General features: G+C 34.8%; 1 protein-coding gene, 1 non-coding gene and 1 pseudogene across 2 annotated transcripts in view; 2 read left to right on the top strand and 1 right to left on the bottom strand.

Annotated features, from left to right (window-relative positions):
• The window catches only part of AR (androgen receptor), a 249229-nt gene that overhangs the window by 154824 nt on the left and 69359 nt on the right, over positions 1 to 25046 (bottom strand). The gene's annotated exons all lie outside the window — the stretch shown is intronic.
• On the top strand, positions 9885 to 10017 carry LOC125999806 (small nucleolar RNA SNORA51). The gene has a single exon (XR_007492275.1). It is a non-coding gene; the product is annotated as a small nucleolar RNA SNORA51 (small nucleolar RNA).
• The window catches only part of LOC125999368 (eukaryotic translation initiation factor 4E-like), a 67934-nt pseudogene continuing 66355 nt past the window's right edge, over positions 23468 to 25046 (top strand).

The following is a 25046-nucleotide window of genomic DNA, read 5'->3' as shown; positions in this document are numbered from 1 at the left end:
ATTCCATGCATATTCTGATTGATCTATTCAATAATAAACAAAAAATGTATTGTTTCCAACTGTTGCTATCAATGTCTAAATTCAGGCTTATTAGTAGCTGCTTTGTATATGCTGGCATGCCTTCATTAAGTACATAAATATAAATTAGTTTTAGAATAAAATCAGATATTCAAATAAATGCAATAGAAATGAGAAAATAGAAATAAGCTCTCCCATACAAAGACAGTTAATATAAAACAAATTATACTAGAATATAAAATAGAGAAAAGCAATTATCTTCCCAAAATATTGCTAGAAAAAAATGTCTAGCTACACCCAAAAAAGAAGAAGACTGGATCGTTTTTCTCAGACCATGCACAAAACTCACCTATATATTCTGTCAATATCCATAAAGTACATAAAGTAAACATAACAAGTCACTCCATCGTATTTGTTTTAGTATTGTTTTAAGTGAGTTGGCTCCATTTATAGGGAAATAAAGCAAAAATAAGTCGAATTGATTACAAAACATTGGCTCTAGATTATAGAAGAAAAATGGCAGAGAAGAGAAATGAAGAGGGGAAGTGAGAAGAGGTTGTCTGCAAGTAACTTAGGATCAAGATACTGTGCACATCTGTGGTACAGAATTTTATATACACTATCTCACTTGTACCAACACTACTATAACTGTGGGATGCAAACCTAAAAATGTGTTTGTAAAGGAGACAAGCTGAGGAGTGGGGAGTGAATCTGGGATGCAGAGTCAGGAGTAACCCCTAAGCGTCACAGGGTGTGGCCCAAATACAAAAACAAAATAAAAAAAGACAGAATTATCAAGTTATTAGGTGCAGGCTTATTTATTATATGGTGATTCTGTGTAAACAATATATATATATATATATCAAGGTTCATTGGTTTCAGTCAAAATCATTTAGTTTTATCCTTTATAAAATCCAACTTTCTTGCTATTTATTTATTCACTGGTATCACTCTTAAAAGCCATTCTCCATTTGCTCCCTCCATGTATCATCACACTATATATATCTTTAAGTCTTCAATTCTCTTACTTTCTAATCTGCTACCAGATGAAAAAAACTATGTTTTTAAGGGATCTTTTTGTAAGTCAGCCAACCAAATAAAGTAACTTAAATATAGGAATGTTATATGTTTACAGATTCTAGCTATATTAATAAAGGAAGGACTCATTCAAATACAATTACTGAAGCTGAAAATATTACAAGGTTATTTCATAACCATTGTTTTAAAAACTCAACATAATTATTCAAGAATGCCCATGAAACTGGAAGAAATATATCTCTATTGAGAAATATCTTCTTACAAAATAATAATAAGCTATAACTCATACTAGAAACAACTGTCATGCAAGCTTATCACCTGCTTATTGCAAAAGTAATACCAGTTTATAACCCACATTTTTTTATTTTATCACCATGAATTTAAGAAGTTTTCATATTTGGGTTTCAGTTATACAATATGTTATACAATATTGCAACACCAATCCCTTTATGGTTATCTATTTCCCTTGACCAAAATGTCCCCTGCCCCTGCCCCTGTTTGATTGCACACACCAGTCTTCCTGTACAAGAGGCACTTTTTCAAAAACGGCTTTGCACTATGAGTTACAGTACTGTTACTGATATGGTTTTATGTATAACATTATATCATTACTCAGCACTACATATTTACTTCTCACAGTTAAAGATTTTCCTCTACCATGAATCTTGACCCTTCCATGTCCTATAATTCAGCCCCCTCCCAAGTAAAATAATACCCATTAAGTCCATTTCTCATGATCTTTGTTTTCATTGCCTAAAGACATTTTTACTACAGCATTATGTTTCTTTATATGCAGCATATGAAAGGATAATTTTTGTTGGTCTCTCCCTCTAACTTTATGCAGCATGATACTCTCCAGATTAATTGATGTAAGCAAAAAATTACATGACTAATCTTTTATTAAGGCTGAATTGTATCTCACAATATATATTTATATATGTTCATATACATACACATGCATATGTATATGCATATATGGTTTTGCTAACCAAGCATTGGTTCTTTGATACTTGAGTTGTTTCCAGATTTGACCTACTGTGGATAGTGCTGTAAGAAATGAGAGGATATAAATGTCTTTTCTCCTATTTTGCTTTTGGAATTTTGTGGTATATTCTGAGACATAAAATTGCTGGATCAAATGAAAGTTTAATTACTAGAATTTTTTTAGGAATGCCTATATGGTTTTCCAGGAGTGGACATTCCTTGAGTAGATATTTCCAGGTAAAATTTCAAGCTGTGCTGCAAAGTAGTAGTAATTAAAACAGTGTGATGCTAGAGTAAATAAAATCCTTCAGGTCAGTGGAATAAAGAGGAAAATCCTGAGACAGATACTCAGATGCACGATCAGTTAATGTTTGATAAAGGAGCAAAAAATATGAAGTGGAGCAAGGAAATTCTCTTCAACAGTAGTGTTGGGGAAAACTGATCAGCTACATGCAAAGTGGACATTCCACGAGAGGTGAATATGAGTCCCCCTTTTTCACATACATAACACTGGTTGTTCTTTTTGATGAATTTCAGGGTGAGATGCTATCTCATTGTTGTGTTGATTTGTATTTTCTTAATTAGTGATGTAGCACTTGTATTTAAATTTTTTTACTATTTTTTTCTCATTGAGAAAATTTCTGTTCAACAACTTTCTCCATTTTGGATGGGGTTAAATATTTTTTCTTAAAAAGGTTTGCCAGTGCTTTAAACATCTTCAATATTAAAACTTTATAGAATGAGTGGTGGGAGAATAACTTTTGTCTTTGTATCTAGGTTATTGTTTCCTCTGACGTGCAGAAGCTCTTAAATATAATGTAGTTCATTTGCTTGTTTTTGTTCTCACTTGATTGGTCAAAGATACATCCTTGAAAATGCCTTTATCTTCAATGTCATGGATAATTCTGCCAACATGTTTATCTATATACCTCATGGATTCAGATCTGATATCAAGGTATTTATTCTTTTTGATTTGACTTATGTGCATGGCATTGAAAAGAGATCTATATTTTGCATGTAGCTGATCAGTTTTCCCCAACACTACTATTGAAGAGAATTTCCTTGCTCCACTTCATAGTTTTTGCTCCTTTATCAAACATTAACTGATCGTGCATCCGAGTATCTGTCTCAGGATTTTCCTCTTTACTCCATTGACCTGAAGGATTTTTATTTACTCTAGCATCACACTGTTTTAATTACTACTACTTTGCAGCACAGCTTGAAATTTTACCTGGAAATATCTACTCAAAGAACCTATGGATTAGAGAAATACAAAGAGGAAGATCAAAGCTCCTGAGGTATGTATGCACTGCCAAGAAAGATATTGTGGATAAATTTAAGACAAATTTTCAAGTGACTATATGTTCATTTAAGGAAAAAAAGAAGAAAAAGAGCTGAGTGATAGCAAGACAAGTAGAAATTTTGCCTTCCATTTGTCTGATCCAGGCTCTACCCCTGACACCCCATACGCTCCCCTGAGCCTGCCAGAACTAAACTCTGAGTACCACCGAGTGTGGCCCAAAAACAGCAATAAAAGGAAAATATATTTCCCTTTTTTACTGTACATTTCAGCTCTTTGTTGAAATTATTAGGAAAGCAGGCCAAAAATAATAAGTATAAAGACCAGGCAAATTTTTTAACTACATAAAATATTTTATAATGAAGTTCTATATATCATGTGTGTATCCTGGAATTTAGAATGTTCCTATTTCAGATAATGATTTCAAAGTTTAAATATAGTTTTATCTTGTCCAGCCAATATATAAGAAATTTCCATAACTTGTTCAAAAGATAAAAGCTTTGACCCTTTTTTAAACTATTACCTTAAAATATACTTTCCTCTACTGGGCTATTATGTCATGTTGACCTGTCACAATATTATATAAAATAAAGATTGCATTGGGAAAATGTGGGATCAGAAATCAAAATACATGCTATCTCTCTCTTCCTTCCTCTACATCCATATTCTTCCAAAGAGCCCTAAATTTTAACTTCTGAAAATATCACTGCTTCTATATAGCAGTGATATTTGTATTACATAACAAAATTACTGAACGATAGGAGAAAAAAAGTGTAAAGTGCCCCCATGTCATATTTCCAACCTCAGGTGAGCAGGTATGAAGCAGCATTGCCAAGATCAAATAATCCAAGTACTTCATAGATTCCAAAGCACTATATTTCATCATTCCCTATACCCTGCCCTTAGCCCTTCCCCTACCTGCCTGCCACTTTGACTGGCACACTACAGAGTTTGGTGGTTTTAGCTTAGACTCATATTTCCAGTGTTGTTTATTCTGTGATTTGGCCTTATAGGTATTACTGCTTATCCACATCACCAATTTAACTGAAGCATTCTCCCCTGTTGCCCTATTACTTTCATAGAAAGGACTATTTAGCTTAGAGACTTGATCTGATACTAAGAGGAGTGAGGATTATAAGCAATTTCATGACCAGGCTGTATCTCCACATACAGGGAAATTCATGAAGGAAACTCCTAACAGATCCACCCTTCTTCCCTCACATACTTGAGGGACTAAAACAAAATGAAAACAAACAACAAACAAAAACAAAATAGATTTTTGGAACAAGATCTATAGCTCCTCCTAGTGGAAACTCAGAGTTAATGCCAAAAAAGTTAAACCTAGTGACATACTAAGAATCTCAAAAAAAAAAAAAAATCAATGAGTGTCATGTAAATGGAGAGTCTAAGAGATAGTGAGTTAAAAATGTGATCATGAAGCAAAATAAAGAATATATACTTTCTAACAAAATAGTGACCAGATAATGCAAGAAGATAGTGAATTCTCATAAAAGTTATTAAAATTAATTTGAGGTACTATATTGGAGAAAAGTAATGAAGTAAAAACATCAAAAATTATAACTACCACAGAAATAAAAAATAAATTTAGAAATTAATAAAAATAAGGAAGTGTAACACAAATGAGGAATATCTGACTTTATTATAAGAAATAATATTAGTAAAATGGGATAGCAAATTGTCAAAGGTAAAGAGAAAAGAAGAGTATCTAGTTACAAAGTAACAACTGAGAAATTTCTAAACCTAAGGTAAAAACAAGAAAGGTGGAAGGAAGGAAGGAAGGACGGAAGGAAGGAAGGAAGGAAGGAAGGAAGGAAGGAAGGAAGGAAGGAAGGAAGGAAGGAAGGGAGGGAGGGAGGGAGGGAGGGAGGGAGGGAGGGAGGGAGGGAGGAAAGAAAGAAAGAAAGAAAGAAAGAAAGAAAGAAAGAAAGAAAGAAAGAAAGAAAGAAAGAAAGAAAGAAAGAAAGAAAGAAAGAAAGAAAGAGAGAGAGAAAGAAAGAAAGAAAGAAAGAAAGAAAGAAAGAAAGAAAGAAAGAAAGAAAGAAAGAAAGAAAGAAAGAAAGAAAGAAAGAAAGAAAGAAAGAAAGAAAAAGGGATGAAGAGAAAGAAGGAAAGAGAGAAAGAAAAGAAATTTTGGGGCTGTAGCGATAGCACAGAGAATAGGGCATTTGCCTTGCAAGCGGCTGACCCAGGTTATATTCCCAGCACCTCATATGGTACCCTAAGCCCACGAGGAGTGATTTCTGAGTATAGAACCAAAAGTAACACCTGAACACCTCTGGTTGTGGCCCAAAAAAACAAAAAAAAAAAGAGGAAAAGACCAAAAAATTAAAAAATGTGGAAAAATAAAATCAAAGAGAACACATTAAGGTATTTTATTAAATTGTAAAGAAACAATGATTAAAAAAAGGTATAAATGAGGGCTTGGTGATGGAGGAAGGAGAACACAAAAGCACACAGAAATGGTTTTCAGATATTTCAGCATAAGCCTACAAGCATAAGAGAGTGAGATGTCATACTGACAATTCTAAAAGAAAAGTACTTCCAGTCAAAATTACTTTAGCATGCAACATTATCATTCAAATATGAAATTATCATTTAAATTATCTACCAAATACGATGAAAAATAGACAAAATAGAGGAGGACTAGAAGGTACAGCTCACGACATGAAGCTCACCGCAGAGAGTGATGTGTACAGAAATAATTACACTGAAATAATCACACTGAGAACCATCATAACAAAATGTGACTAAATGAGGAAATGAGGGAAGTAGAAAGCCTGTCTAGTGTACAGGAAAAAAACAAATATGATGAAAAATTAATTTTCCATACAATAAATTTAAACAAATTTTACCACCACCATTACTATATAGTAAAAGAAATGCTAAAAAGATGTGAATAGGAAGATTACTCAGTGGTCAGGGTGCATACCCTGCATTCATAAGGATCAAGCCTGAACCTTGGTACTTCATAGCTCCCAAAGCACTGCTGTGTGCAGTCCTAATGTCCCCAAGGCACTATTGCAGTTGCACTACTAAATTTGTAGGCATGAACATTGAATGGACTGGCCAGTTTGCTGAGCATAGCCAGTGTGGTCCCTGGATAACCTCAGCACTGTTTAGCTCATTACTCAAAAAAATGGCTAAAGGAGTCATTGTGCAGGAACAGAATATTCAAAATATATTAGACCTTGAGCAAGATAATGAATAATACAGAATAAAAATCATTAAAATATGCAATTAAGAAACAACAAAACATCAAAGCATAAGAAGAATAAGACATAATGTTTAGTCTAAAAATGACCTACACAAAAGATTTTTATATATACAGAGGTTGATATCGTCCTCATAGTGATACAAATAAAAAAATGAAGCAAGACCAATTGAAAGATATAATACAATTAAGAAAATTGCCAAGAAAAACCGTCCAAATTAAAAAGCAGATAGAAAAAGTAGTAAAACATATACGTATATCACATAGCAATAAAAATAGATCAGTAAATAAGCCCCAATATGAATAATTACCACTTAAAGGAACTAGAAAAGGAAGGATATATATACAAAAAGTCAGCAGATGAAAATTATTATAAATTATTATTTCAATAAAATGGCATGATACAAGTCATTATTTCTAATTATTGCATTTCTATGCTTAGAGAAAAAAATAAATTAAGAAAACAAACTAACTTAAAATGTCACTACAAAATATAATTAGGAGTAAATATAGCAGAGAAGGTGAGTGGCAAAAAACTAAGTGATATTAATTTAACTAGCAAACAGCATGCAAAATAACTGAACAATGACCATGCTAAAACAAAGTAAGGTCATTTTTAAATGACTATCTAACTTAAACCAATCCACAGATTTAATGCAATGCCTATCAACATAATATTGTACAATTAAAATGAAAAAAATTGTAAAACTTGTATGGAATGGCAAAGACCTCAAAGAGCCAAAGCAATTCTAGGAGAAAAATCACAAAACAAATTTCTTGACTTCAAACTATATTAAAAGCAATATTAATTTAAACAAAATGGTATTGTACTTGAAATAGGAACACATCTATGAAACACAGTTGAGAGTCCAAAAAATTTTTACAAATCTATAAGCATTTACTTTCTGACAAAAAAATCAAATCAACACAATCACATTTTTCTGAAAACTAAATGATCATATATGTTAAAAAGGTAAAGGGTCAGAGAGGCAATTCAGGGATAAGACATGTAATTCGTTTTAATCCACAACACTGAATATTGTTCACCATGCACCATCACAGGGTTTGATTCCTGAGCCCAAAGCCAGGAGTATATCTTTAGCACCACCAAAAGTGGAGAAGAAACAGGAGAAACAGAAAGAGAACGAGGAGAAAGCAAAGAAGGAAGGAGTCAAAGGAACAAGAAGAAGCAGCTTCATCATCATTACAAAAAAATCAGCTAAATATGTATTAAAGATTTCTATAGTATACCCAAATACAAAAAATACATACAAGCAAACACATGACATATCAATTTGGAGACGACTCCATTAGCAAGGGAAAGGAAATGGATATGAACAATTATAAATAAATGATAAACAAAATGATTACCATTTTACCATTTATGATTACCATAAAAAAGTACCAGAAAGAAAAAATAACCTACTAACTGGAAGAAAATATTTACACATCATATTTAATGTCTGGCAAGTGATTGGTACCTAAACTATATAAATAATTCACACAACTCAATAACATCAACAATATAAGTACAAACAAATAGTAGGTTTGGACCAGAGAGATAGCACAGATGGTAGGGCATTTGCCATGCATGCATGCAGCTGACCCAGGATGGACCTGGGTTCGATTCCTGGCATCCCAATATGGTATTCCAGCCTGCAATGTGTTGTTTCTGAGAGCAGAGCCAGGAACACCTGAGCACCACCAGGTGTGGCCCAAAAACAAAGCAAACAAACAAAAAAGTCAGTTAAAATTCTAAATAGATATTTCTCTAAAAAACATAGTTATGTCCCACAAACATGAAAGGATGTTTAACATAAAATTACAAAGGGATAACAGTTCACAATGTTGACAGTGACTTATATCAAAAATATCATAAACAAGTGTTTTCAAGGAGGTAGAGGAAAATGAACATTCTAGGCGAAAATACAAAATAATAAATCCTTTATGAAAAATGGTGTGGTGATTACATAAAATATAAAACTGAAATACCATACAATCCAATGCACCCTTTTTATTTATGAAATAACAAACATGAATTACTATTATTTGTTCTATAGTATACATATTTATTATACTGGTTAATGACAAAGTCCAGAAAACCTTTTTTGAATTTAGTGAAATATGTTTGTTTCTCCTTAACTAATGACCTTAGATAACTAGAGACTTGAAAACAAATAAAATCTTTGGCATTCCATGTTTATGATTTAGAAATCGTCCAAATGGGCTTTCTGAATTAAACGAATGGAAATCAGTTTTTTGTAACTGCCCTTATATCAAATCCAGTCACTCTGTCTTGTGGTGAACCCATTATGTCATGAATCTGTATAATGAATATATAGCACTTTGTGTGCAGCACAAGAGTTACCTCCCACTGTCATTCCTATATTCTTATGGACTCTAAAATAAAATTATGTATAACATATTAAGTTATAGCTGTTAAAGTTACAGCTGAAACTAATTATATCTACAAAAGTTACAGAGAGTTAAAAAAGCAAAATATAAAGAAGCAGGTAATGTCATACATAGCATGCACTATAAATATTTCTTAACCATAGCTAGTTTTTATTTCAAAGACATATCCATTTCTCGGGGCTGGAGCGATAGCACAGCAACAGGGCATTTGCCTTGCACGTGGCCTATCCAGGACGAACCTTTGTTCGATCCCTGGCGTCCAATATGTCCCACTGAGCCAGGAGCAACTTCTGAGCAAATAACAAGGAGTAACTCCTGAGCATTACACGGTGTGACCCAAACATAAAAAAAAAAGGAATATCCGTTTCTGGTTCATTTGGTTTTCTTCCTATGGATAATTCAACCACTTTATATTTGCACTTGAACTAGTGTCACTTCAAATGTTTCCTCATCACAGCTAGTGGCTTTGAAATGGAGAGTAGAGATACAAATTGAGCTCACAATGCTAAGATTTCTTTTCCATCAGGAACTCTGAAAATGACAGGTGTATAAATTATTATCATGCTTTCTTATGATAAAAAGAGAGGATTTTTTTGTCTTATGTAATAAAATATTGGGGAGAAGTGAGGCAGGGAATACATAGAGCTGGCTAAGTAAAAGACTGATTCTAGCTAGAATCAAATGATTTTATATTAATAAATAATATCTAAAATGACTTTCTGTCACCAATATCCCAAGTGTCCTTCCTCCCCACCCCATACTGGCCTGTACTCTAGACAGGCTTTCTACTTCCCTCATTCAGTCACATTTTGTTATGATAGTACTCAGTGTAATTATTTCTGTGACTGCACTGGTGAGGGTTTTTTTACATATATTAAAAAAAAAAAGAAAAGAAAAGGCCTCCCAATGCTTACCACAAGCTGTGTTCTCTACACTGACTGTATAGAAAGTGGAGGTACAGTGAATGCTCCCCATATACACCTCAGACAAGACCCTTTGCCAGGTCTGTATTGTGAATGGGGAGACAAAAATAAATAAATAAATTAAAATGACTTTCTGAAGGTAGACTATCATTGTTAAACAGCAATGAGCCAAATATTTATTTTTCTCTGCCATTTATTATAATTAATATTTATATTTTCATTTAAATTCTAAGTTGCTAGCAAAGGTCATTTAATGCATTTTGGAATGTGGCTCAGTGGTAATAACCCTTTATGCAGGCTGATAGTACAGTCCTTGTGCACTGCATCACCTTGCCAAGTGTGCTGGCAACAGTGTTTTTGAGTTGTTTACAGTCAAAACTAAAGCAAATGAGCATGTAACCATGTGAACACCATCACGAAGTATGCGACTTCTCCCCAGAATATTACAGCAACAATGTAGCTGTAATGTACAATTTTTACAACATTGTAGTAAAAATATGCCCTACAATATGCGGCCCTGGATTCAATCTCTAGCACCAATCGCTGACTTAAAAATAATCTTAAAAATATGCTACAAAGTGTTGAGAGTGTCCCCACTCAGTTCACTTCATTACTCATCTTTACATGTGGTAGTGCTGAGAACTTTGGCATCCATTATCTCCCTTGATTCTCAAAACCATCAAGCTACCATTATTAGCACCATTAGAGATGAATAATCTAAGACTCACAGAGGGAAATAACTTTCCCAAGTCTTTAAGCACTACGGTTAAGTTGGTAATAAAGGCAATGAGGATGCTGAAATTGTGTCCAAGTATTTTGGTGCCTTCACCAGGACCACTGTTCATCAAAACTATATTTGGCCTGCTTATCTATATTACATGTTAATGCTATTTTTCATTTTCAAAAAAACCCTTACCAGTACATAAGTATACTAAAAGTTAGAGATAGCTACAATTTCTAGCCATGGCTTAGAAACTGGAGAAAGGACATGGCACCCAATCAAAGAATCAGGCCAGTGAACTGTTGTTTATTTTGTCTTGCATTACATAATTAAAGATGAGGCTGGATGGCGGTGGATGGCGATGAATTTCTTTTGGCCATCCCAGGCCACATGGCTCAGCAACCCCATGAACCGGCGAGTTTCAGGCCCAGGTGAAACGCGAAATTACTCACTCACAGGCAGGCTTCAGGAAGAATCATTTTTATTTAGGCCCTAGCCACCACATGTGTGTGGCCTACTCATAACCTTTCAAGCATACAGCCATCCTAGGCTTGCCCTGCATCTTATCCTCTTTCAGCCATCTCCCTCAGAGAGCCCAGCAGGGCCAAAAGGCAAAAGCCCCTTAATCCCTTGGCTTCCGGGTTTTCTACCTATTCCAAGACCCCTCCCAGGAATGGGCCGGGCTTAGCAGGTAAGGTTACACCTATTATCCGGTTTCCAAGACCCCTCCCAGAAATGGGTGGGTCTCAGATAAGTACCCTACATTTCCTCCTTTTTTGAAATATAAAAAGAGCCTTTTGTAATTTTGACTCCACCTTTAGCCAAAGGTGGGTTAATATTTTCACGCAGCAACGTAATAAAGTGAAAATTAATATACCAGCCCTTTTCAAAAACATATTTTTGCAAAATATACTTTACACCTATAACCTAAAATTCTATTAATGCTTTTTTACCAAGCATTATTCCGGAACTTTTATGTTTCTATACTTTTAAACTATATTGGGGGAACTTTATTGTTCCTATACCTTTTCTATACACAAGTACTTTAGCATACATGCATAACATACATTTTAAAAACAGGCTAAGTACATTAAAATACACAGTAAAACATTTTGCAATTGAAAATATTAACTATGAAAGACAACAAAACACATTTAAATTATAAAGAAAATGACTAAGACAAAGATGCAGGTGGTTAGAAATTAGATGTTTTAGTTGGGCTAAGCTGTATTATCTCCCTATTTTTTTTTAACCACTAACTCACTAAAACTTATTCCATTACCAACTATGAGTGAAATATAAGACTACCCGTTTAGTTCCTATACTAAAAATGATTAATTTGTTCCACGCTGATTTCATCACGTGGCTTCTGTAAACTTGCTGGTTTGTCCCACGCTGATCTCACCACGTGGCTTCCTTTCAGTTTTAGGCCCCGCAGACAGTTCTGTAGACCATGAGGTTGCAGGTTTCGCTGCCGGTTCGCTTGCTGTTTCACCTTTGTGACCTGGAGGATGCATTCCAGGTTTTTCGCTTTTCCGGGCCAAGCTGAGCCCAGCCGAGCCCAGCCCAGCCCAGCCGAGCCGCCGCTTGGAGCTTTTCGCCGCTTCTTTGATGCTGGATGGGCTTTACCGCTGCCTTTTTTTTCCCTCTGGGCGCACTTTGGAAGCAGCTTATGGCCCACATCTTCACAGGGCGCTTTTGGATGTTCAGAGTTCCAAGTGATTTAAACTAAAAGTTCAGTCCGAAATTTCCAAAGTCGAAATCCAAATTCAAGCCAAAGGTCATTCTCAGAAAATCAGTCCATTTTCAATAGTCTTTTTTCTCCTCCTTTTCCAATTTAGACTTTTAATAAGTCTTTGAAGTGGCCCAGGTTTTTGTTTCTTGTAACAAAGTCTCAGTTTTGGGCCTGGGCTGGAGGTGATGCAAGCTTCCACCTCCCTTCTTTCAGTTGCCCTTCTTTCCCTAGAAGGGGTTACAGCCATCGTTGAACATTGTTGCACGTGGCCCAGGGTTTTGGGCTCAGTGCACCCGAAAAGAGCCAAAATGAAACTGAAAAGCAGAAATCTCACCATATTCGCTGTTTTCTTGGGTTCAGGATTCAGGTCCCTGTTCGGGCGCCATTTGCAAGGTTTCTTCGCTGTTAACCTTGCTGGGTATTTGTGAATCCAAGAACAGTCCCCAGAATGAGAAATTACTTCCCATCCCCTTGTCCCCTTTCGGGGGAAGACCTTGGTAATATTTATCCGCAGCAAATAATAATCCACACAGACAAGAGTGATAGGGTTTAAAAGATCGGGCAAGGAGAGCCAGAGAATCCTCCTGCAGCCAGCAGCTTTTTCACAGAAGGATCCCTCACTCCTCTCCCTCAAGCTATTTATTGCCAACTCCACAGCGCCCCACCTGGAAGGGTTAGGTGGGGCAAAAGTCACAGAACAATCCTAAGGAAACACTTTTATATACAATTCCAAGAATCATCTTATGGAAACTTTTTCATATGCTACAATTTTGAGCCAACTGTTCTTTTTCATTATCAAACAGGTCTCTGGAAAACCTGCTAAAGATGAATTAGAAGCCATGGTTCAAAAGATCTGAAAGTAATTTCTGGTGACTTGAGGATACCAATATTTTAAGTGTTCTTTTACTACAAGCATATAACAAAATTGGCTATGCTCCCAGTGGGTGAAAGAAGGATAAAAAGAGAATATCAAAGAGGAAAAAAGGCCTTAGGAAATGACCAAGAGAATGTAAAAATATATTGCCACATAGCCATATTTATTCATCTATGTATTGTCTGTAGCTGCTTTTGCAATAGAATAGCAAAGTTAAGCAAAGCCTCAAATATTTACTATTGAACTATTGCAGAAAAATTTGCTGATCTCTGTTCAATACTGATGCCAGAAACTTTTCCTATATTTAACTGAAATGACTCTAAATAAGTTAAGTAGACAAAACTAAACCAAAAATTTTAAAACTAGGGCCTAGAGAGAATGTACCTTGCCTGAAGGAGCACAGCAGTACATGGCCCAAAAGTTGAAAAAGTAAATTTCCACATCTAGATAACTACTTACTTATTTAGGATGAGTTACTTACTCCACTGTGTCTTCCTCTAAAATATGTGTGATATGGCTATAAGAAATAAAAAGTTAGCTTTTGTTTCAGTCTATATGACGACTATTGGCATATGTCACATAGAAAAAATAATAACAGCTCCTTTTAAAGATTTGCTGCTTTTCACAAGGGATTACTTCACTGAATAAACCTGAACATCTAAGAAAATATTTCCACATGTGATTTTTCAAATGAAATTCCTGCAGACAAGATACAACAGCATGTAATGGAAGGAGTATATTATTAAGCATACATAATTTTCAGTGGTATGATAAATCAATTATTCCTCTGACTCGTTTCTTATAGGACTATGTAAAAAACTGTATACAACCAGTCTATAACAGGCAGAATTCTCAAAACAATGATTATGTTTATGGTGATTTTTGTTAAATAGAATATGTAGGCCTAGATAGATTTCTTAAATTATTTAAAAAACCATATGTTTAAAATAACTTATAAAGTTTCATTGCAAAAGTTTTGTATAGAATTGGATTTTAAAATATATTATAAGTATATCAAGATTTAATACTTGCATGCAGAAGGATCGGGGTTCAAATCCCGGCATCCTATATGGTCCCCGAGCCTGCCAGGAGCGATTTCTGGGAGTGTAGATCCAGGAGTAACCCCTGAGCACTGTCAGGTGTGACCCAAAAACCGAAAACCAAAAAAATATTTAACATCAACTTTAACAACATATTCTATCAAGTGCTGCACGGAGAAAAAGTGGAATCTTCATGAAAATATTTCCATAAAAGGAATTATATCATTAAATAAGTCATAGATTTCTAAGTTTTTGATACCTAAAATCTCTTAAAGATCACATAATTCAATACATAACTATTTTGCAATAAAAAGACCAACTCCAGAGATGTGTCAGATGTCTTGGTGGTTGGTAGATTTAAGTCTACAACACTAGTTTCCTAGCTTAGTGTTTTAGTTTTGTATTTTGTGTGAGAAAGATATTGTTACTGTGTCTTTTGTGAATTGCAAAATTTTAGGAACCTTCTCTGGATGCTATTCACTTGATACCAGGACCACTTGTTTCCATCTCATTTGTATCAAAAATATATAAAGGTCTACAAAGAGGTCAAAATGACAGCAATATGAATCCCTAAGCTACAACATGCTCATCCAATCTAAACCCAGACAGATTTATTGAGATATAATTAACATAAAATCTTTTGTTTTAGGTGTACAAGGAACTACTTGATATATATATATATATTTATATATAGATATATATACTGTGAAATTATCACTACAAAAAGCCACTTAATACTACTACGCATCATAATATAATATTGTGTGTGGTGAAAATAGTTAAGATCTATTTGCTTACTTTCAAGTATTAATATAGTATTATTAAAAGTAGTCACAGTGCTTTACATTAGATCCACAGAGTTCAGTCATCATATAACTAAAAGTTTTTAATCTCTAACCAAAACCATTCCCTCTACTACTCAGTCTTCTCAACTACCACTCTTTTTTTTCTATAAGCTTAGCTCTTTTGGATTCCACATGAAAGGAATCCAATAGTATTTGCTTTCTATGGTTTATTTCACATATGCTGGTAGTAATAGAATATAATTCTCTTTATGTTTTAAGAAAAAAACAATTTTTAGACTTTTATTTACTTTATTTAAAAGCATGTATCACATAATTGACACAGTTAATCATAATACATTGCTCTCACATAAGTCTTTCACATAAGTGACAGCAAAAATATTTTTAAAAATACAGAAAAAAAGGAGCAAGGAAAGAGAAAGAAAAAGAGACGTACAGCAACAAGCAAATTTGTGAAAATTGTTTTGTCCAATGAGGGCATTTTTGCTAGCTGGTCCTACTGTTAATTCATTTGTTTCTGAACATTAAGTGACTTCAGCTATGCATTGCATCAAACTGGTGTGTTCTTATGAAGATAACAGCATTAAACAAAAATAAAATTTATCATGTGACTGAAAATGCAGTCGTGCAGTCCAGAAATTAAAAATACTATTGCTGATGCTGTGGCTTTCATGGGAAGTGTTTTTAGCTACCAGGTCTTCCTGAAGTACTAGATGAAAGGAGGTGCCTGTACTCACTCAAAAAAAGTCCTGGTGATATCAGCCAAAATACCAGTATACCTGGAGTTTTCGTCAGATTGACGTCTCTGCAGAGAGTTGTAGAGTGGTGAAGCAGGCCATACACAAATGGGTGCTTATGGGTAATGGGTGCAATAGCATGGCTTCAGCAGAGCCAGGACTTGCCCCACCTGTTCTTCCCAAGATTGTCAGATTTCAGCTGTGTGGCCAGCATACCCATGATTTTTCACAGCTTGATTTATTACTCTTTCAAGAACAAATTGAGACAAAACACACTTTTATTGTATATTTTACTTGCTAATTTATTTTTTATTTTTGAAGGGGCAATGACAGGGCTGAGGTCCTATTCACTTTATTATCAGGTCATATCTCTACCAAAAATATTTTAAAAAGCTAGAGTACCAGGGGAAAAAACAGTAGATCAAGTAAAGCTATTCCAGGTACCTATGATTAGTAGCATACATAAAATATTAGATATTTACCTAGTAATAAGAATAAACAAAATATTTAAATTGAATTTAATTGCATCAATTAACTGGTCACATTTCTTATATCAATCAAAAATTCCAAGATTTAATGAAGTCAAAATCCCACAGAAAGCTAACATTAACGTATATATTAATACAATATTAATATTTTAAAAATCGTTATCTGAGTAAGGTGAAGATATATGAAGAAGTAATATGAATACAGCTTCGCAAAACTAGTATATATTCCATAACATTGCATGATTACAACCAAAAAAAGCAAATCCTAACAGGTCATAATTCACTTATGAATTCACTCCAATTCACTTAAATGCTAAATTTGCAAATATACAATGAGTGTTTTCTAAATCATTAATTACTAGAAAAATGTTAGCTATGACAAAGTGTATATAAATTCTTTATAGATTGTTTGTTCTAAAGGATCATAAAAATATTACAGAGTAGGGCATTCAGCAAAACTAAAACAATAAAGTGTGCTACTGGTGGGAATGTCATCTGGTCGAGCCATTTTAAGATAACAATATAGATACTGATCAAAAAAAACAACCTAGAAATTGAGATTCCATGTAACTCCGCAATACTACTCCTAAGAATATAACTAGGGGCAAAAATACAATGCACAAAATCCCTCTGCACTTCTTTGTTCATTGTAGCACTATTCACAATAGCCAGAATCTTGAAACAATCCAAATGCCTGAGAAAAAAATGAGTAAATAAATAAATAGTGGTACTTCTACACAATGGAATAATAAACAACTATTAGGTAAAATGAAGTCATAAAACTTGTTTCTACGTGGATATTTATGGAGACTATTATGCTTAGCAAAATGGATCAAAATGAGAGGGATAAATAAAGAATGATCACATTCCTCATGGGATATAAAAAAGTAAAATAGTATAGTAATAATATCTAGAGACAATAGAGACAAGAGTCAGGAGGAGAGATCCATAGTAGGAACCAAGCCACTGAAATGAGAAATAAAACCATAGTTTTCATAATAAAATATTAGGAAATTGAATTATTAATCAAATAAGCTTGGAATAGATTAAGTAGGTTGTTTATTAATATCAAAATAAATGTTTTATTGTAGAAATGGAAGATACTTATATTAATTTTCCTTGGAACTATTTTACTAATTTTAAAAATAGAAATTCTAATGTGGAATTTCCTTAGGCATTTTAAGTTGCTTATTTAATTTGCACTACTATGCTCTTAAAAGTGCCAATTATCATGTTCTAACAATGAATGACATTGAAACAGCTATTTGTGATAATATTACCTTTGTGGTATACTCAAAGCTCTACAACAATATCACTAAGATCCACATAAATACAGTTTTCCTTGTGTAGCTAAATGAATTGTGTATCTAGATGAATCTCTCAACACCTTCTTCCTGCAGATATAAAAATCTGAGCAATTACCAATCACTTACATAGAATGGCAAAGCAGTTTCAAATAAATTACCAACATTTTGCATATGCTTTAAATTATTTCTAGATTATTTACATTACCAACTAAATGTAAATAATTGTTATGACTAAAACCCAACTACAAACATGCTTATAATCATGGTGCTTAAATAAAGATTTATATATTAAAAATAAATAAAAATAAAAAACAAACAAAAAGTATTGTCACGCTATGTAAAATAGCAAACATTATATTTTATTAATATTGCATACTACATAGTTACTATTTCCAGAAAAAAAAAGATTCTACCCATTAAAGCACAATAATCATAGGCCTGACTTTCAAGATTATTTGAAGTCTAAAACATGAAAGATGCACACCACTAGGAAAAATTCCTAAGTGCAATGCCAGAAAAACACCTGAACATTGCTCATTATGCCAACCCCCCAAAAAAAGTATTAGACTTGTGTCTGCCATACCAGATGAAGAAGGGACTCAAACTGACTATATTTGTAGGGAGGACAACTTTGGTGGTGGGAATTCCCCTGATTCAATGTCAATATGTACCTAAAGTATTACTGTGAAAGATATGTAATCCACTTTGCTCAAAATAAAATTATTATTATAATAAGAAACAACAACACTTCCTTCACTTATGCAACATTTCCAATAACTTAATGAGAAGAGCTATCTCCTACTACATTTTAAGAGACATTATCAAGAGATATGGGTTCCTTATTTCAGTATTACAAAGTGATTTTCCTATTTGGAGTCATCTGAGAAGTAAGAAAAAAGTGTTACAAACATATAAATTAGAGAGAGTTTAAGAAATCACCTAGTATAACATGTCCAGAATGATATCTAAGTCATATATACTGTAGCATAGACATGTTAGAAGGATAGATTATGAAGGAGAAATACCTTTCAGAAATGCCTTTCAGATTTTAGTATCATTTATGTCATAATTATATCCCTATTCTTTATTTGATTTGATTTTCTCCCAAGTTATTATCAACTCTTGTGAAGTATTACTTATTATTTTCATTTCTATTTCATAGATAAAAAAACTGAAATTCAATTCAAATGAGTTAAATCATTATACCAAGATGATTATATAGTGTAGAAAGTTCTTGACCTCATATATTTAGATGAAAGTACCTAAAACTAATTAAAAATCAAAGATTTCGCTTTTAGTTATAAAAGCTATTATCTGTAGAAGACCAAAACGAATGAATTCCTTCAGCACACTACTTTTGAATTCTTATCTTCTTTCATCACATAAACCAAGCACTTGGTTCCAAATCTGCACAGGAGAGTAATGGTGAGATTCTTGCTATTCAACAAACACATGGGAAGATAAAAAAATAAAAATGAGAAAAAATAGAGTAGTCTGGGTATTTCAAAAATGATGTTTAGACATTGACTTGATTAGGTAAAGACCAGGGATAGTTATCATTATTCACAGGCCATACAATACAAAATACAGACCATGGGCAGCTAATGAGAAACATACATGTGCTTCTGTCCCATCATGTATGAAAAACAAATAAGATAATTTCATGAGCCTTGTATGGCCCACAAGGTAGACATTACCAACTTGTGCTGTGTACCTCAATTTTTAATAAAAAGAACAAACCTCAAAGGAGGGTAGAAACCAAAATGTATTCTAAGCCTTTCTATTGGAATATCAAATAGTCACCCAGCAAGAGTCAAGAAACACAAGGTATGTATATCCTCCTGATCTAGTTCCTTCCCCAGAGGGTCAAATGTGTAAGCAAAGGAAGAAAGATGAGAAACTGCCAATATCCCACACACCTACACACCAGAAACACAGCTGCCATGTCTAATTTTAGGTGTCTGGGTTAAGAACATGCCTATAAATCCCTTTTTAGCAAGTCATAAGCAGTGACTCTCTGAGGCATATGAAGAAGATTCAGGATTCTCAGGTTGAGTATGCTCTACAGGATTTATCAATAACATTTCCCCCTATTGTTTCCAGGGACACAGTCTTAAAACAGGAAGAGAGAACCCCATTAACCAAATAAGAGAAAAAGCAAAACTAGTCTGCAATCTAAAACAATATGTTTAGGGGTGGGGCCGGAACAATAGCAGGGTGAGTAGGGCTTTTTGCCTTACAAGCGACCAACCCAGATTTTATCCTCAGCATCTCCTAAGGTCCCCCGAGCCTGCCAGGAGTAATTTCTGAGTGCAGCACCAGGAATAAACTCTAAGCACCACAGGAAGTGGCCCCAAAGCAAGGAAAAAACGTGTAGGGGTAAGGTGTTTATATCATTTTAGACACATGTGTTTTGCAAAGCCTTGAGCCTGAACTTGTTAGGGAGCATGAGAAATGAACACGCTAACATAAATATTGCTGGGGAAAATGATGGCAGCCTTAAGAAAGGAAAATAACAGCAATGAACCTGAGTGGAATAAGAAAAGATCAAACAAGTAATTTTTAAGTGGTGAATTTGCACACAACTAAAGTTAAAGAAGGTTTGGTGGTGTTAAAGCACTTTCACTTCACAAATCCAGAGGGCTATAGAAACTATGAAGTGACCATGAGAAATAAGAAAGGTAGAAAGTACTATAATCCATCATAAAATGGCATACTGTCCACTCCTTAGTTGACCTTTTCCCAAGATTGTCCTGAAGATATGGAAGGGGGAAGATAAAGAACAAAAAAGGTAGAAAAGGACAGAAGGTAGAGAACAAAAAACAATTGTGACACATGCCTATTTGGTCAGTGTCCTAAGGCACCGGCTTGGCAGCATCAAATTCTGCTTTTCGATAGAGGTAAATTTGCCTGAGCTGGTTATTCAGGTGAAATTTAAAGAGCCAAGGGCACTTTCAGAAAGGGTACATGGGGAAACTGCCAACTAGCATACTCTCCCACTCTTTCTCTTCCAATAAAAACAGGCTTGATGATAACAGGCTGGGCATGATTAATTGTGAAGTGTTAGGTGGCAGCAGATTACTGGCTTTTGTGCCTGGCCTCAACAATTACCACATTGCCTTGCAAGAGATTTTGGATACCTGGAGGATAGAGGTCCCCACCAATCACTCTAATTCCTGACTATATAAAATGTTTTTTCAGTTATATAAAGCCCTCCTCTTTTAAATAAGTGGCATAGAGCAGCTTGAGAAACCTCTCTTGACAAGCCTGAGCCTGATCATTTCACCCTTGAAATGAATTTGGGTGCAAGAGGCAGAACAATGCATAACGCGCATATGTGGGTTTAAAAATCTAGATTGAGCCCTTATATGCAACATGCAAAATGAAATTTGGAGTTCTCTCCTGAAGATTTAGCAATAGCCTCCTAAGTTGTATAGACAATTCAGTATCTGACCTCTTTAGGAACCCCAAATTAATTCTGTGTGTGTATAAGTGGAGACATGAGTCTTTGGAATAAAGAAAAACAGATCATCTTTTACAACTGCTATGGATTTTAGCATATGGTGAAAGAAAAGAAGAAAGTAACATTTACTATGTAGATTTGGGAGGTTGAGCCACACCCGGTGACATTCAGGGCTTACCCCTGGCTATCCTGGCTTGGGGACCATATGGGATGCCTGGGGATCAAACCACGGTCCATCCTAGGTCAGCTGCTTGCAAGGCAAATGCCCTACCACTTCGTCATTGCTCTGGCCCCTGCCAAATAGATCCTTACATACAAAATACTGGTTCTTATCTTTCTCACAACAATGAGGGAGATGGTTTCTTTTAATTTCACTTAAAATATAGAAAGAATTAAGCACAAAATGATATGTTAGTTATATTTTGAACAGCTATGAATTACATCCTACCATTTTCAAAGTTCATTCCTTTTTCCATTGCACCAGACAGCCTTCCCAGAAGCACTGTAGTGGGATTCCCTATTTTGTTATATGTAATGATGGTGTTCATATATGTCACCATCATAAAAAATTCTGGGGCCCATAAATATTTTCTAAGGTTCTTTGAAAAAAATGTTCATCTGTGGAGACACAGCAAAAAAATAAAACCTATATTAGAAACCATCTTTAGTATCAAAAAGCTTAATTTCAAATGGGCAGTCTTTTCTTTCTTTTAATAGAACCATCCATACTTTTTCATTCTTTGTCTGCACTTGTCCTAGCTTGTGATCCTGAAGGGAAGCAATGAGTAACCAAATAAATTAAGCAAATATTGCTAAATGCTTATGTAGCATAAATCATGACTGCCTTCCAGCAAGGATGTACACATTCAAGGAAATATCACAGATGGCACTCCATTCCCCACCCACCTAACTTTACTGACTACTGGCTTATTCAACGTGGCCGCTTCAAATAGTAATTGGACTTAATAAGACCGGGTTTAAATTCCTGTTCAAACTAGTTGTATTATCTTAAACAAGTATTTCCACAAGTAGCTGATGCTAAGTTTCTCCATAAAAAAATAGAATCCCTGCTTTATAGACTTGCCACAAGTATTAATTAGGATAATGGGTAAAAATAATATCATAAGTGACAGATAAATTCAGGGGTATTACAATTACCATTAAGAAAGTCAAAGAAATGTTTAGAATGAACTAAAAGTGACAGTGATGACTTCTGACATTATAAGAAGATATAAAATAGAGGAATATATTAAGTCTGGTGTGGATTTTACTATTTGATGCTATTCGTACACTGTAGTAATTTATAAGAACGATTTAACTTTGCAATGCTCTAAAAAAGATGTTTCTCACACTACAGAGATTGGTACACATCACAAAGAACAACCAATGCTGGTGCAAATGTGGGTAAAAAGGGACTCTCATTACTAGTCCAGCTTTTTTTTGAAAATAATATGGATATTCTTTCAAACACTAGAAACTGAGATTTCATATGACCCAGCAATACTGTAATAGCCTGAAAACACAATGTAGAAAAGTCTACATTTCTATGTACATTACAGCACTATTCCAAAGAAGCTAAGGACAATGGCTAGGAGGACCTGTCCATGGAAGGTAGTTTGCCACAAATAGCAGGGGAGTGCAGATATTTTTCTTCTTTCTCTCACTCACTCTCTCTTTTCCCCCTTTTAGAAGGATGATTTGTAATATTCTACCATGCCTATCACTTTATCTCCTGTCAGCAGCTAATTCTTGTATAGAGTAATCATTTTTTACTATTGGTCCCTTCTCTACCCTAACTGTACTCCCCCACTATTTGTGGCACACTTCCTTCCATGGACGGGTCTTCCTGGCCCTTGCCTTTAGTATCTCTGGATACTATTATCAGACTAACTTATTTTATTATTATATTACATATCCCACAATTGAGTGTGATCATTTTATCTCTCTCTTCCTCTGACTCATTTTGCTCAGCATAATACTCTCCATAGCAAATTTCATGACTTATTTTTCATAACACTTGCATAGTATTCTGTGGTGTAGATGCACCTCTGTTTCTTTATCCATTCATTTTTACTCTAACACTTGGGTTGTTTCCAAAATTCTGGCTATTGTGAATAGTGCTGTAATGAACATACAAACGCAAGCTTTTTTATATTGTGTGTTTGATCTCCTACGGTATATTCCTGAGAAGTATTGTTGGGTTATATGGAGTTCAGTAAGGGTAGAGAAGGGACTACTATGACAATGATAGTTGGAAATGTTCTCTCTGGAAAAGAAGTGGGTGCTAAAAGGAGATAAAGTTATAGGCACAATAGAATATTATAAACCGTAGTATCTAAAAGAGAGTGAGAGAGAGAAGAAAATATCTGCAGGTAGGGGCAGGAGGGAAATGGGGGACTTTGATGACTGGAAATGTGTACTGGTAAAGGTTAGTTGTTTATTGTATGACTGTATCTGTGATAAAAACTGTATTATGCACAAATTTATAACCATAGTGTTTAAATAAAGCATTTTTCCTTTTGGGGGACAAACACGGCAGCACTCAGCAAATGCTGAGGCTCAGGACCTATATGGGATGTAGGGGATAGGATCTGCATAAAAGGTAAAGGGCCAATTCCTCTAAGCTATCACTCCAGCTATAAATAAAATAAACTTATTTTCTTTATCTTAAATAAAATAAGTTTGAAAAATAAATAACACTAAAACCACTAAGATAAAAGAGACATTGGAGCTGGAGAGATAGCATGGAGATAAAGCATTTGCCTTTCATGCAGAAGGACGGTGGTTCGAATCCCACCATCCCATATGGTCCCCTGTGCCTGCCAGGGGCTATTTCTGAGCATAGAGCCAGGAGTAACCCGGAGGTACTGCCAGGTGTGACCCAAAAACCAAAAAAAAAAGAAAAAAGAAAAAAGAGACATCAATCTAAGAGGGCAACCGTGGAACCAGAAATCATCTCTACCCCTAACTGCACACCCCACCTACAGAAGAGAGAAAACATAATCTATTCAGGAGGTTGATAATCCTGAAAATTATATTAAACAACCTTTACAGAACAGATGGGCACTGTTGCGTTTTTTTAATGATAAAAGCAAAATTTGGCAAGCACACCTATGGGTGATCTCTAAGTTTGGACACTGTTGAAGATTTTTGGGCTTTAATAAAACCATATCCATTTATCTAGTAACTTAATAGTTTGCTGTGACTACTCACATTTTTAGGATGATATTGAGTCTATGTGGGAAGATGAGGAAAAAAAAACATAGAGAACTATAGTTAATTAATTTGAACAAACAAACAGCAGATATAACGCAATCTTGATCTCTTCCAGCTAGAAACACTGCTGTGCTTTATTGGGGAATCTTTCGATGACTATAGTGATGATGTGTGTGGAGCAGTTGTTAATATTAGAGTTAAAGGTAATAAGATAGCAATATGAACGACTGAATGTGAAAACAGAGAGGCGGTCACACATACAGGGAGGGTTTAAAAGGGAAGGTTAGGACTTACTTCAAAGATACCTATTGGTTATCAGTCCATTGCTGACACAGCTACTAAGAATCGTTCTACCACTAAAAATAATTTTGTGCGTCAAGCACTCAAGATTTGGGAGCATGGGGCTGGAGCTATAGCGCAGCAGTAGAGCGTTTGACTTGCATGTGACTGACACAGGATGGACCTTGGTTCGATTCCTGGCGTCTCATATGGTCCCCTAAACCAGGAGCAATTTCTGAGTGCATAGCCAGTAGTAACCCCTGAGCATCACAAGTGTGGCCCAAAAATAAAAACAAAAACAAACAAAAAAGACTTGAGAGCTGAACCAAAGCCTCTTCAAAAGCAGAGTGGACTGCATGGAAATTTGATCTCTTTCTTTTTGTTTGTTTCTTTGATTGATTGCTTTTGGACCACACCCAATGACGCTCAGGGGTAACTCCTGGACATGCGCTCAGAAATCGCTCCTGGCTTGG

The sequence above is a fragment of the Suncus etruscus genome, chromosome X (genome assembly GCF_024139225.1).
Source record: "Suncus etruscus isolate mSunEtr1 chromosome X, mSunEtr1.pri.cur, whole genome shotgun sequence".
NCBI classification, from domain to species: Eukaryota; Metazoa; Chordata; class Mammalia; order Eulipotyphla; family Soricidae; genus Suncus; species Suncus etruscus.
The sequence above is the reverse complement of the archived record's forward strand: the minus strand, read 5'-3'. Positions and strand labels throughout refer to the sequence as shown.